Source organism: Nannospalax galili, unplaced genomic scaffold (assembly GCF_000622305.1).
Source record: "Nannospalax galili isolate Female #2095 unplaced genomic scaffold, S.galili_v1.0 scaffold150, whole genome shotgun sequence".
Taxonomy (NCBI): domain Eukaryota; kingdom Metazoa; phylum Chordata; class Mammalia; order Rodentia; family Spalacidae; genus Nannospalax; species Nannospalax galili.
In genome coordinates, this window is record NW_008329320.1 from 412,738 (window position 1) to 422,625 (window position 9,888).

Sequence of the window (9,888 nt, forward strand, 5' to 3'; positions counted from 1 at the left end):
GCATTCGGCCAATATCATTTTTAAAAATAAAGTATATCAAACCATATTCTCATAAAAATTTTGGTGATTATATTTTTTGCTTCAAAACAAAATTATTTCAAATTAAAAATTTTTATTGCATTCTTTAAAATCCCTTTTATTAATGTGTAACACAGTAAGTATACACACACACATATATATGTATATATATATATATACTTACTGTGTGCATATATATGATGCATATATTTATATATATCATAGATTTTGGAAGACATGCTCAAAATGATTTTACTACTGAGAAAATGAACAAAAGATCTTGTACATCACTTCTCTAGAATGTAAATTTTCAAACTTTAATGTACGTATGAAGCACATGGGGATCTGTTCCAACACAAAGTCTGATTAAGAAGGTGAGGGTGGGTATGGTCAGCATTTATTGTTTTTAATATTTTCTTAATTATTTTAGTTTTATGTATGTAAGTATACTGCCTGCATGTGTGTAAATGCACCTGTATAGTGCAATGCCCAAGGAGGTCAGAAGAGGGCATTGGATTCCCCTAGAACTGGAGTGATTTACGATTGTTAGCCACTGTGTGTGCTAGGAATCAAACCTTGGTCCTCTGCAGGAGTAGCTAAGGCTCTTAACTACTAAGCCATCTCTCCAGTCCTGGTCCTGCATTTCTAATAAGCTCCCAGATAATGGTTTTGCAACTGGTCCAAAGACCATATTTTGGATGGAAAAATTCACAACACAGCTTTCTGAAGACACTATTTAGAGATCACAGAGTAACAGCCATGCTCAGTTCTCCCTCCTAGGGTTTAGGAAACATGAATCCTTTATCAGTAAACAGGCCAACTCTCCTAGCACCTTCCTACTGCATGTTTCCAGGGAGAGAAGTAGTCCCACTTCCATGGTCATAAAGGCAGGTTGTAGTTAGCACATTGCTTATCCACAAGTGTGGACTTCCTTCGAAGGAAAGAAACACTGTCTAATAATAGAGTGCCTTATATTACACATTCACACAGGTCAATTCATATCAGCCCCACAGTGATCCTTGGAAGTAAGACAGTACCGGTGCACTATAAACCCAGTTACAAGTACAGAACAGCAGAAGTCGGGGGAGTGCTTTCAGAGTTGGAGTGAGTAGGAACAGACTGAAGAAAACAGAGACTGAGTAGATTCTCAGTATGAAGACTGGTGGATTCAGAACACTGGAGACATACGGAGCTGCATCTCTGAAGTCTCCTAAGATCATCAGGAGCAAAGATGCTTTCATTTAATTCTGTGGGAAGTAGACACCACCAAAAAAAAGTCTTAATTCAGAGACTGACATCATCAGATTCACCATGGGCACATTTGAGTCTTACATAAGGAAGACTGGTGAAATGAGTCAATTTGGGGAACTTCTAAGGGAAGAATTAAAAACCACGAAGGTATGAAGTGAGATGATAAGAGGAGAAAGGGGGAAAATATGTACAGCCTTCTTTCCCAAGGATTTAGAGTAAGAGACTAGGGAAAGCTGACAGTTGAAACTATTAAGAAAAAAAAAACCTTGGGGGGCTGAAGGGATGGCTCAGCAGTTAGGAGCACTGACTGCTTTTCCAGATGACCTGGGCTCCATTCCCACACCACATGGCATCTAACGACCACCCATAACGCTAGTTCTAGGGATCTGATGCCTTCTTCTGGCCTCCACAGGCATCGCATGCAAAGTGGGATTAAATACACATAAAATGACAATAAATAGACTGGCCTGGCGGCATGCCTTTAATCCCAACAATTGGGAGGTGGAGGCAGCTGGATCTCTGAGATTGAGGCCAGCCTTGCCTGCATAGTGAGTTTCAGGCCAGCTGGGGCTACAGGGAGATCCTGTCCAAAAATAAATAATTTTTTTACAAAAGTTTTAAAGAAAGAAAAGCTTTATGCCTAAGGCCTATAAAGACACAGCATGCCTTTTCAAACTAGTTACACTCACGTGTGATTTGAGACTAAGGAAATAATTTTCATAGGCAAAGTCTCTTTCTGTACTTCCCATGACTGTGTTCACTCTAGCATTATTCCTAGAGAAAAACAAAACAAAGAAAACTTGAAAACAACATGCATGTTCATAATATAGACTGAGTAACTAAACTGTTGTGCAATAAGAAATAAGATTATAATGGCATTATAAGATTGAGAGAAAATGTGAAGAACATTAAAAAATAAACCTAAGTAGCAAGGCACACCTCCTCCTGGATGAAAAGAATTAATGCCACAATATCAGTTCTCCAAAATTGACACGTAAATGTAATACCAAGGGACTATTTTTAGTTTGACAAATTAATTCTGAAAACTTATGGAAAATAAGTCTATTACATTTAACAGGAAATATTTTTAAAGATTGATAGCATACTTACAGTGAAAGTCAGTAAAATGTACTACCTTTTCAGTTATGCTCATTGAAACTGCATTTGGGGCATACAGGTAACAGAGCAGATATAAACACATGTTCAGGGTAGATATAAATACATGGAAATTTCGTGCATGAAACGTGACCTTAGAAATCAATGAAGAGATTGTAGATTTTTGATCAGTAGTAATTGATTTATCAACCATGTATTTAAAGCAAAATTAAATTTAATGTCCTAGTTATATTGAAAAATAAATACCTCAGTAATTTAAGGAGCTATTTGGAAAAGAAAAATAAAGTCTTTTATCAGTACTAGATACAGAAAAAGCAAGACAGAGAATGAAGAGACCTAATCAGATAGAGCACATGGATTCAACAAGGTGAAAATTGAAAAGTTTCATGCAGTGAAACAGTCTGCAAAGAAAAATCAAGAGAAACATAACAGACAAAAAAAAAGTTTGCCATACATTTAACAATTAAACATTTAATAAGAGACAGTAAAAAATTAATTTTAAAAGCACAAATGTCTCAAAAAAGTAAGCACAAAATTGAATAGCTATGGCATAAGAAAAATTCAAATCATAATAAGCATATCAACTCAGCCTCACAAGAAATCAGGAGACTGTACACCCTGGCAATGGGCAAAGAGACACCTCACTGGTGGTGGTGTTCTTAAATCAGTCAGGGGCAGAGCAGATGGCAGTCCTTTATTCATCCTAACCTGATGCCTGACTCAGTGGCCAAAGCTGTTTCATGCCTAGGACATAATCCTACTGAAACAAAACAAAAAAGAAATCAGGACACTGTGACTGAGGACAACAGACTTACTTTGCTTATCAGACTGGCAAGATTAGACTAATAAGGTCCCTTGCCTGCAAAGCATGAATGATAGGAATATATAAATAAATAGTTTGGATAGAATTTGGAGGTATGTGTGAAAATTTTAAATGCCTAAACTCATTTTCTTTAAGGGTGTGTCCCCTATTAGGCTGATCATGGTTTAGTCATTAGCCCCAAACTCCTAAGTATATGAGCAGCACAAACTGGAGTTGATAGGTTATTAAAACAAAAAAAGAAGGACATGAAGTTGGGAATTGGGAGGTGTGGGATGGGAGTGTATCTGGGAGGAGTTAGGGGGAGAAACAAGGACTGAATATGATCAAAATACATTGCACGAATTTCTCAAAGAATAAATATTATATTTTAAAATCAAGCTGGTACTGACCTTGAAGCTTCATCCCTACCAAGTAACTTCATAGTGCTAGAAGGTGTTACGATGTGACCAGATAATAAAAGTAATCATCAGTCTTACCAAGCTGTGAGCCCTGAAAGCTACAATAACTGGCCTGGGAAGATATGCCCATTTGTGCAATCATGGCACAAATGTTGAGAAACCAACCACTTTCTGACTGACTTTTAGGCCCTCTCCATAAGATGGAACCTGTACTTGGCACCATTATTGAAGCCAAGAACCTATGACTAGATAGGTCATAGACACTGGGGGAGAACCTGCTAAATGGACATAGTATTAAGCTGACACCTAATGACTTACTACTATACACATTGATCAGTACATCTCTTAACTGTCATCAGAGAAATCATCATAGAAGAAAGGGCAGAAAGGTTGTAAGAGCCAGAGGTGGCAGGTGACTATAAGGAAACTATTTTCTGGATACAGCAGGGCAGTTGCACGTATGAAATCACAGTGGTTGTGACAGCACATACAAGACCTACACATGCTCAAACCAGACAAAAATCACAACATAGAAGCAGCCAGGCATGTTGACACACACTTTTAATCCCATTACACTGGAGGCAGAAGCAGACTGATATGCAGGCCAGTTTCCAGGCCAGCTGGGACTACAAGGAGACCCTGTGTCCAAAACAACAACAAGAACAAAATCATAGCATGGAGGGGCAAGGTGGGCACAAATCCCACCCTTAGCTGAGGAATTCTTAACAATTGATAAATACTGGGAAAGAAAGAGTCATTGTTTTATAAGGGTGTTACTACTGGTAGGTTGACCATGGCCCAGGAGTTGAATCCACATCAGAGAGTACTTGGGCAATACAAATTGGACTAGATGGGCTTTAAAACAACAGAAAAAAGATTGATGGTGATAATATATACAAGTCTCATGTAAGGTCAAGTAAGATAAAATCCCAACACGGGCATGGGGAGGTGGACAACCCTACCTGAGAAATTATTGGCAACCTATGGCTTCTTGGAGGGGGGGAGTCTGTCTCATTTAAGGGTAAGGCTCTGGGTAGATTGACCAAGCATCAATGGACATACCGACACCCTTTTCTGGCCTCCACAAATACCAGGCATACATGTAGTACACATGTATACATGCAGGAAACTCACTCATACACATAAAATAAAAGCAAATAAATAAATCTTAAAAGCTTGAAAGTTAACTTTAAAAAACTGGAGTAGAGGCAGGAGGATCTCTGTGAGTTCAAGGCCAGCCTGGTCTCTATAGCGAATCCAGGCCAGCTGGGGGTACAGGGAGACCCTGTCTCAAAAAAGCAAAAAAAAAAAAAAAAAATGGAGTAAATTTCTAGATAGTAATGTATAGTTGTATAGTTAAAAAGAGAAGTCATGGGGATTGAGATAAGCTCAGCAGTAGAATGCTTGCTGAGCACCCTGAGTTAAATCCCCAGGACCACAAACCTTATTTCAATACTACTAGAAAAAAGGCCAGTCATAGAAATTAGTGTAATTTTTAATTTAAATTTTTGAGAATTTTATACACAAGCAGTACACTTACATTATTTCCACCCCTCTCTTCCCCCTCCCAACTCCTGTCATGCCCCCTTCTACTGCTTCTCAAATTATTATTGCTACGTATATGTGCATATGTTTAATTATCATTGTTACATATGCATGTAATTATTTTATTATTGTTATATATGTAAGTTTTACACACACACACACAGAGACAGACACAATCTATTGAGTTCTCGTACTTGTGTTTAAGGCTGACCACTTAGAATTGGATAACCTATCAAGGAACTCATCCTTGAAGAAAACTCACTCCTCCTCTCAGCAGCCATTGTTTGCTTGTATTTCTTCATCTAGGGTGGTACCTTGTGAAATTTCCTCAATCCACACTAGCGTATCAACTGGTATCGTCATTATGCAGGTCTTATTTAGAGAACCATATTGTTGAGATCTCACAGCGTGGCTTCCTTTTCATGTCTAGCAGTAGGCATTGGAAAGGGGTAGGTATGCACCCATATATCAGTGATGGTTTCCTCTGGCAATGGGATTAGGCAAAAGAAAAGATGTGTGATTTGGAAGCATCTTTTTTTAACTTTACAAATATAGATATTGTTTTGTTAACAGTGCCAGGATTGTGTGTAATTTTTCACTCTTTTGATATTTTTAGCTTAGGTTTTTCCATTTTAGTTTTAAAAAGAAAATAATCATCTAAGGGGGAAAATGAGGGACTGGGGACACAACTGTCCCCATTGAAGACTAAAGAAAAAGAAGAGGGCATGTGGCTGAAACCATCCTAAGAACAACACAGAGAAAGGAGGAAAGCAGAGGCGTGTAGGGGCCTGAAAACCAAGGAAGAAGAGTTTCCAGAGGAGGAGTGCAGGGAGGAGTGCAGAGGAGGAGTGCAGGGAGCAGAAAGCTGGGAGAGGCCAAGATGACCCAGCCCAGAGAGCAGCTGATGGCTAGCAATTGCAGAAGACAAAGTGCAGAATAAAAGATGAAACTGGTACTTCTTTGGGGAATAGAGAAGTTACCTTGAACCTCTCAAATTTCGAAGTTTTCCAAGGGACACCTAGTTACCAAACAGTTGGACACTCTGATAATACTGGTATGCAGCCACAGCTGGGGATGACCTGCGTAAGGCTTTGGGAGGAAAGTGAGTCAGGAAAGCTGATGAATATCAGTAGATTACTTCTTTCCTAAATCTGATAAAGAAAAGAATGAACAAAGTTGTAAAGTGATCCAGTGTTAGGAGCACCAGAAAAGGAGTAAGAGAGTTGTGGACTGAGACAAAGAAACCATGAAACAGAAAAAGATTAAATATACAAGGAAGATGGTTGGGAAAGGGGAGGGGGAGAAAAAAACAAGACAACATTTAGAGGCTGTTTATTAACCTGGCTGACAAGTTTTAAATTTTTTTGTAAATTTTTTATTGAATTTTTGTATATTTCATATAGAACATCTTAATCACATTTATACCCCTTTTCCCATTGATACCCTCCTAAAGCTCCCCCCACCCCCCACCACCAGATTTCCTGCATTCTGTCATTTGTGTTAAGGGTCTATCAAATCAAGTTAGCGTTCCCAGACATCCCTCAGTGCAAGTTGATCCACTGAGGTCTAGTCAGCCTATCTAGAGGACCTCCCTTTAAGAAGATCAGCTCTTCCTCACCGAGCAGTAATCAGCTGCCAATAGATCTTCAGCTAAGATAGGAGCCTGCTGCCCATTTCCCCAGTTTTATGCAGGGTTTTTGTCTGCTTGAGTTTGCATGGGTCTTGTTCACGCTGACACCATTGCTGTAGGTTCATATGAGCAGGGTTCCAGGAGCCTGTAGGACTCTATGGTCATGCACCTCTTCCCCCGGCTCTTCTGGCATTTTACATATGCTATTAGCATTATTGTTCTCCTTACCGTTGAGGCATGTGCTACTGAGGCTGACTTATAGTAAGTGAAGTCCAGATGAACAGCAAAGACCCAAACCACTCTAAATGCTTGTGTTCATTCCTTGCTTTGAACCAAGGAGTAAGGTCTTAGAAGCAGTGAGCAGCTACTGGGCCCAGGACACAGCTGGAGGAATCAGCTGGGCAAAAAGGAGGAATGAATCCAGAAAAGCAGATGCACAGCTAAGCAGAAGGAGAACACCAGAAAAGGGGTGAGTCATGTCTGAGTGTAGAGAGGGAGGCAGTTACAATACAGCTGCAAGGCAGACAGAAAAGCCCATGAGGCTCACAGCTGACTTCCTTCATCATCTCAGTGACCCAATGGAGAACGCAGGGAAATTCACTGACTATGAATGCCAGTGGCTTGGGGACAGTGGCTATATGCTGCACAGCAAAACAGAAAACCAGCCTTGACCTTCTCTCTTAATAAGACATGGATTAGATATTCAACAACCAGCTGTTCTCTGCTGTAAACTAAGAGTACAGATGTGCAGGAACCATGAGCAGGAAGTGCCTCCCATGAGCCAACAGTCTTGAGTTATCAAGAGTGATTTTGGGGGGCTGGAGAGATGGCTCAGCAGTTAAGAACACTGGTTGTTCTTGCAGAAGACCTGGGTTCATATCCCAGCTCCCACACAGCAGCTAACAACTGTCTGTAACTCCAGTCCCAGAGGATCAGACAGCCTCTTCTGATCTCTGTCGGCACTGCACGACATGGGTGCACTTACCTATATGCAGGCAATACATGCATACATATAAAAATTTTAAAACAAACAAAATTTAAAAGTTTTTTAAGTGATTTTTCTTTTCATTATCTATTAAAACAGTAGAACTGAGTAATTCCTTGCTTTGCAAAGGTCACACAGAAATACAATCTCCAACTTCTGATGATTCAAGATGTTTTAATGATGTGATAGTATACCTGTATACACATCTGTAGCTAAAATTCCTTCTGGGAGGTGCAAATCATGTCCAGCCCCATCCTCCCTTGGTCCCTACAACAAACCGAGGTACAATTTTGCCAAACTGCAGTCTGGGAAACCAGTGAGTTTACTGGGCTTTCTTAAAGAGCAGTGGGTGAGGATTTACTTACAGGAATGTGGGTACTTCCTGTCTAAGGATGCACTCGGAAGTCTCTATCCAGACATAGATTATGACTTCCCAGCAGCCTTACAAAATGGTGAGAGATACTCCCTATGGCTTCCTCTGCTCATATACCCTTAGTCTCTCTGCCTTGTGCAACTAGAATTGACTGGTTAGTTGGAAGATACAGCTGAGGGCTGACTCTCCCTGCCCCTCCTTATTGTCAACAGTCAACAAGTTTGTGATGATCTTAGGCAAGCAGGTACAACCAAGCTTGGGGAGAAGGTCTCTGTTCGTAGCTTGCTGCTCAGAGGACAGTCCTATGCAAGAACATCCTTTTGGATTAAGCTTTGTGTTAGATAATTTTGCCCAAATTCAAGTTAATTTACATGGTCTGAGTACGTTTAAAGTAGGCAAGGTTAGATGTAGTTATTAAATGAACTATTTTACTTAAAAGATATTCAATTTAGCAATGAGTTTATTGCACCTAGCTTCAAGACCACTAAGCATGTCTCTATTCTGCCATTGAAGATGATACTCACTAGTTTTGAAAATAAACAAGTATTGTGCACTTCCATAGATGTTCAAGAGCAAAAGTCGTCAGAGGAAACATGCACAATTTACACATGATAGCTACACATCCCACCTACTCAGAAAACCAAATCTGTCCATAGTTTTAAGATATACAAAGACGTCATTGAGTAGCAAACATTAGGTTCATGCAGGTGCCTATTCTGATGCAAAAAGATCACCAAAACATGGAATTCTCTGTGGTTTACTGAGGCTTGGCAGTCACTGTTGAATGTGATTTGCTAGGTATTGTGAAGTGTCCCTCAAATCAAAGAAGAAAAGGCCAGTGTCTCATAGTTTTAAAAAAAGAACTCAATAACCTGTGTTCAAAATATTTCTGGGTAGTTCTCTGAGTTACACAGCAAAATGATGCAATATTAGTTAAGGGCATCAAACAAATACTGCCTACTTACCTATTCAGAGATAACTATTTGACTCAGCTGTTGCTATTTGTTTTAATACTTTGTTAGCAAGAGAAAAGAGGGAAAGGGTTGCAAGAGAAAGTGGTGGATTTCTTAATACCCAAAACAGAATAAAATAACGTTCCGATCATGCAGTCTATTAGAAAAGATAAATTCTGTATTTGTGGAAAGCAGACTCCCGGTTATTCTGACTCTGCTGGTGTTTCTGTAGACTTCGAGGGGGGCAGAGTATAAAGCAGCATTTTGGAAGTTTCCTGTGAGTACTACAAAAGAAAGCAGAACCTGCCGGGGTCACTGCTTATTTTGGTTTTGCCCACTTTGCTCTGACTCCTCCTTCTCTGAGAAGGTGTGATTCAAATCCCTTGAGCCCCCTCAAGTACTGTCAAGCTCAGTGTTGCTGGGTAATAAGGAAAGAAATTTGACACCGAGCTTCATCTTGGCTGCTGAGAGAAATATCATCTTTGAGGTCATTCGACTTACGAAGGCATTTTTATTATTGTTTTGTCTGCCTGTTTACTGATGCGGTCTCGATGGAAGATCTGTCTGCTGATCCTGCAAAACCGATCTGGGGAAAATCAGTGAATTCTCTTCCAGTCTTCACTGCATTCCGACTCCCCTCAACCACCTCGGTCATCTTGTAAATTTGACAAGCTCTGGACATTTTGCGTGCTCAAGAAAATCACTGTTTTGCCTCCAGCAAGGAACATACATGTTGCAACACTGACTCCTCCTCTAATGAAGAAAGAGTGAGCAAGTGCACCGAGTTGAGCTTCTC

At 39.9% G+C, this 9,888-nt stretch overlaps 1 non-coding gene across 1 annotated transcript; it reads left to right on the plus strand.

Annotated features, from left to right (window-relative positions):
* The first annotated feature begins 2,999 nt into the window (after positions 1–2,999).
* LOC115070804 lies at positions 3,000–3,142 on the plus strand. The gene has a single exon (XR_003849937.1). It is a non-coding gene; the product is annotated as a small nucleolar RNA SNORA48 (small nucleolar RNA).
* Positions 3,143–9,888: the final 6,746 nt, after the last annotated feature.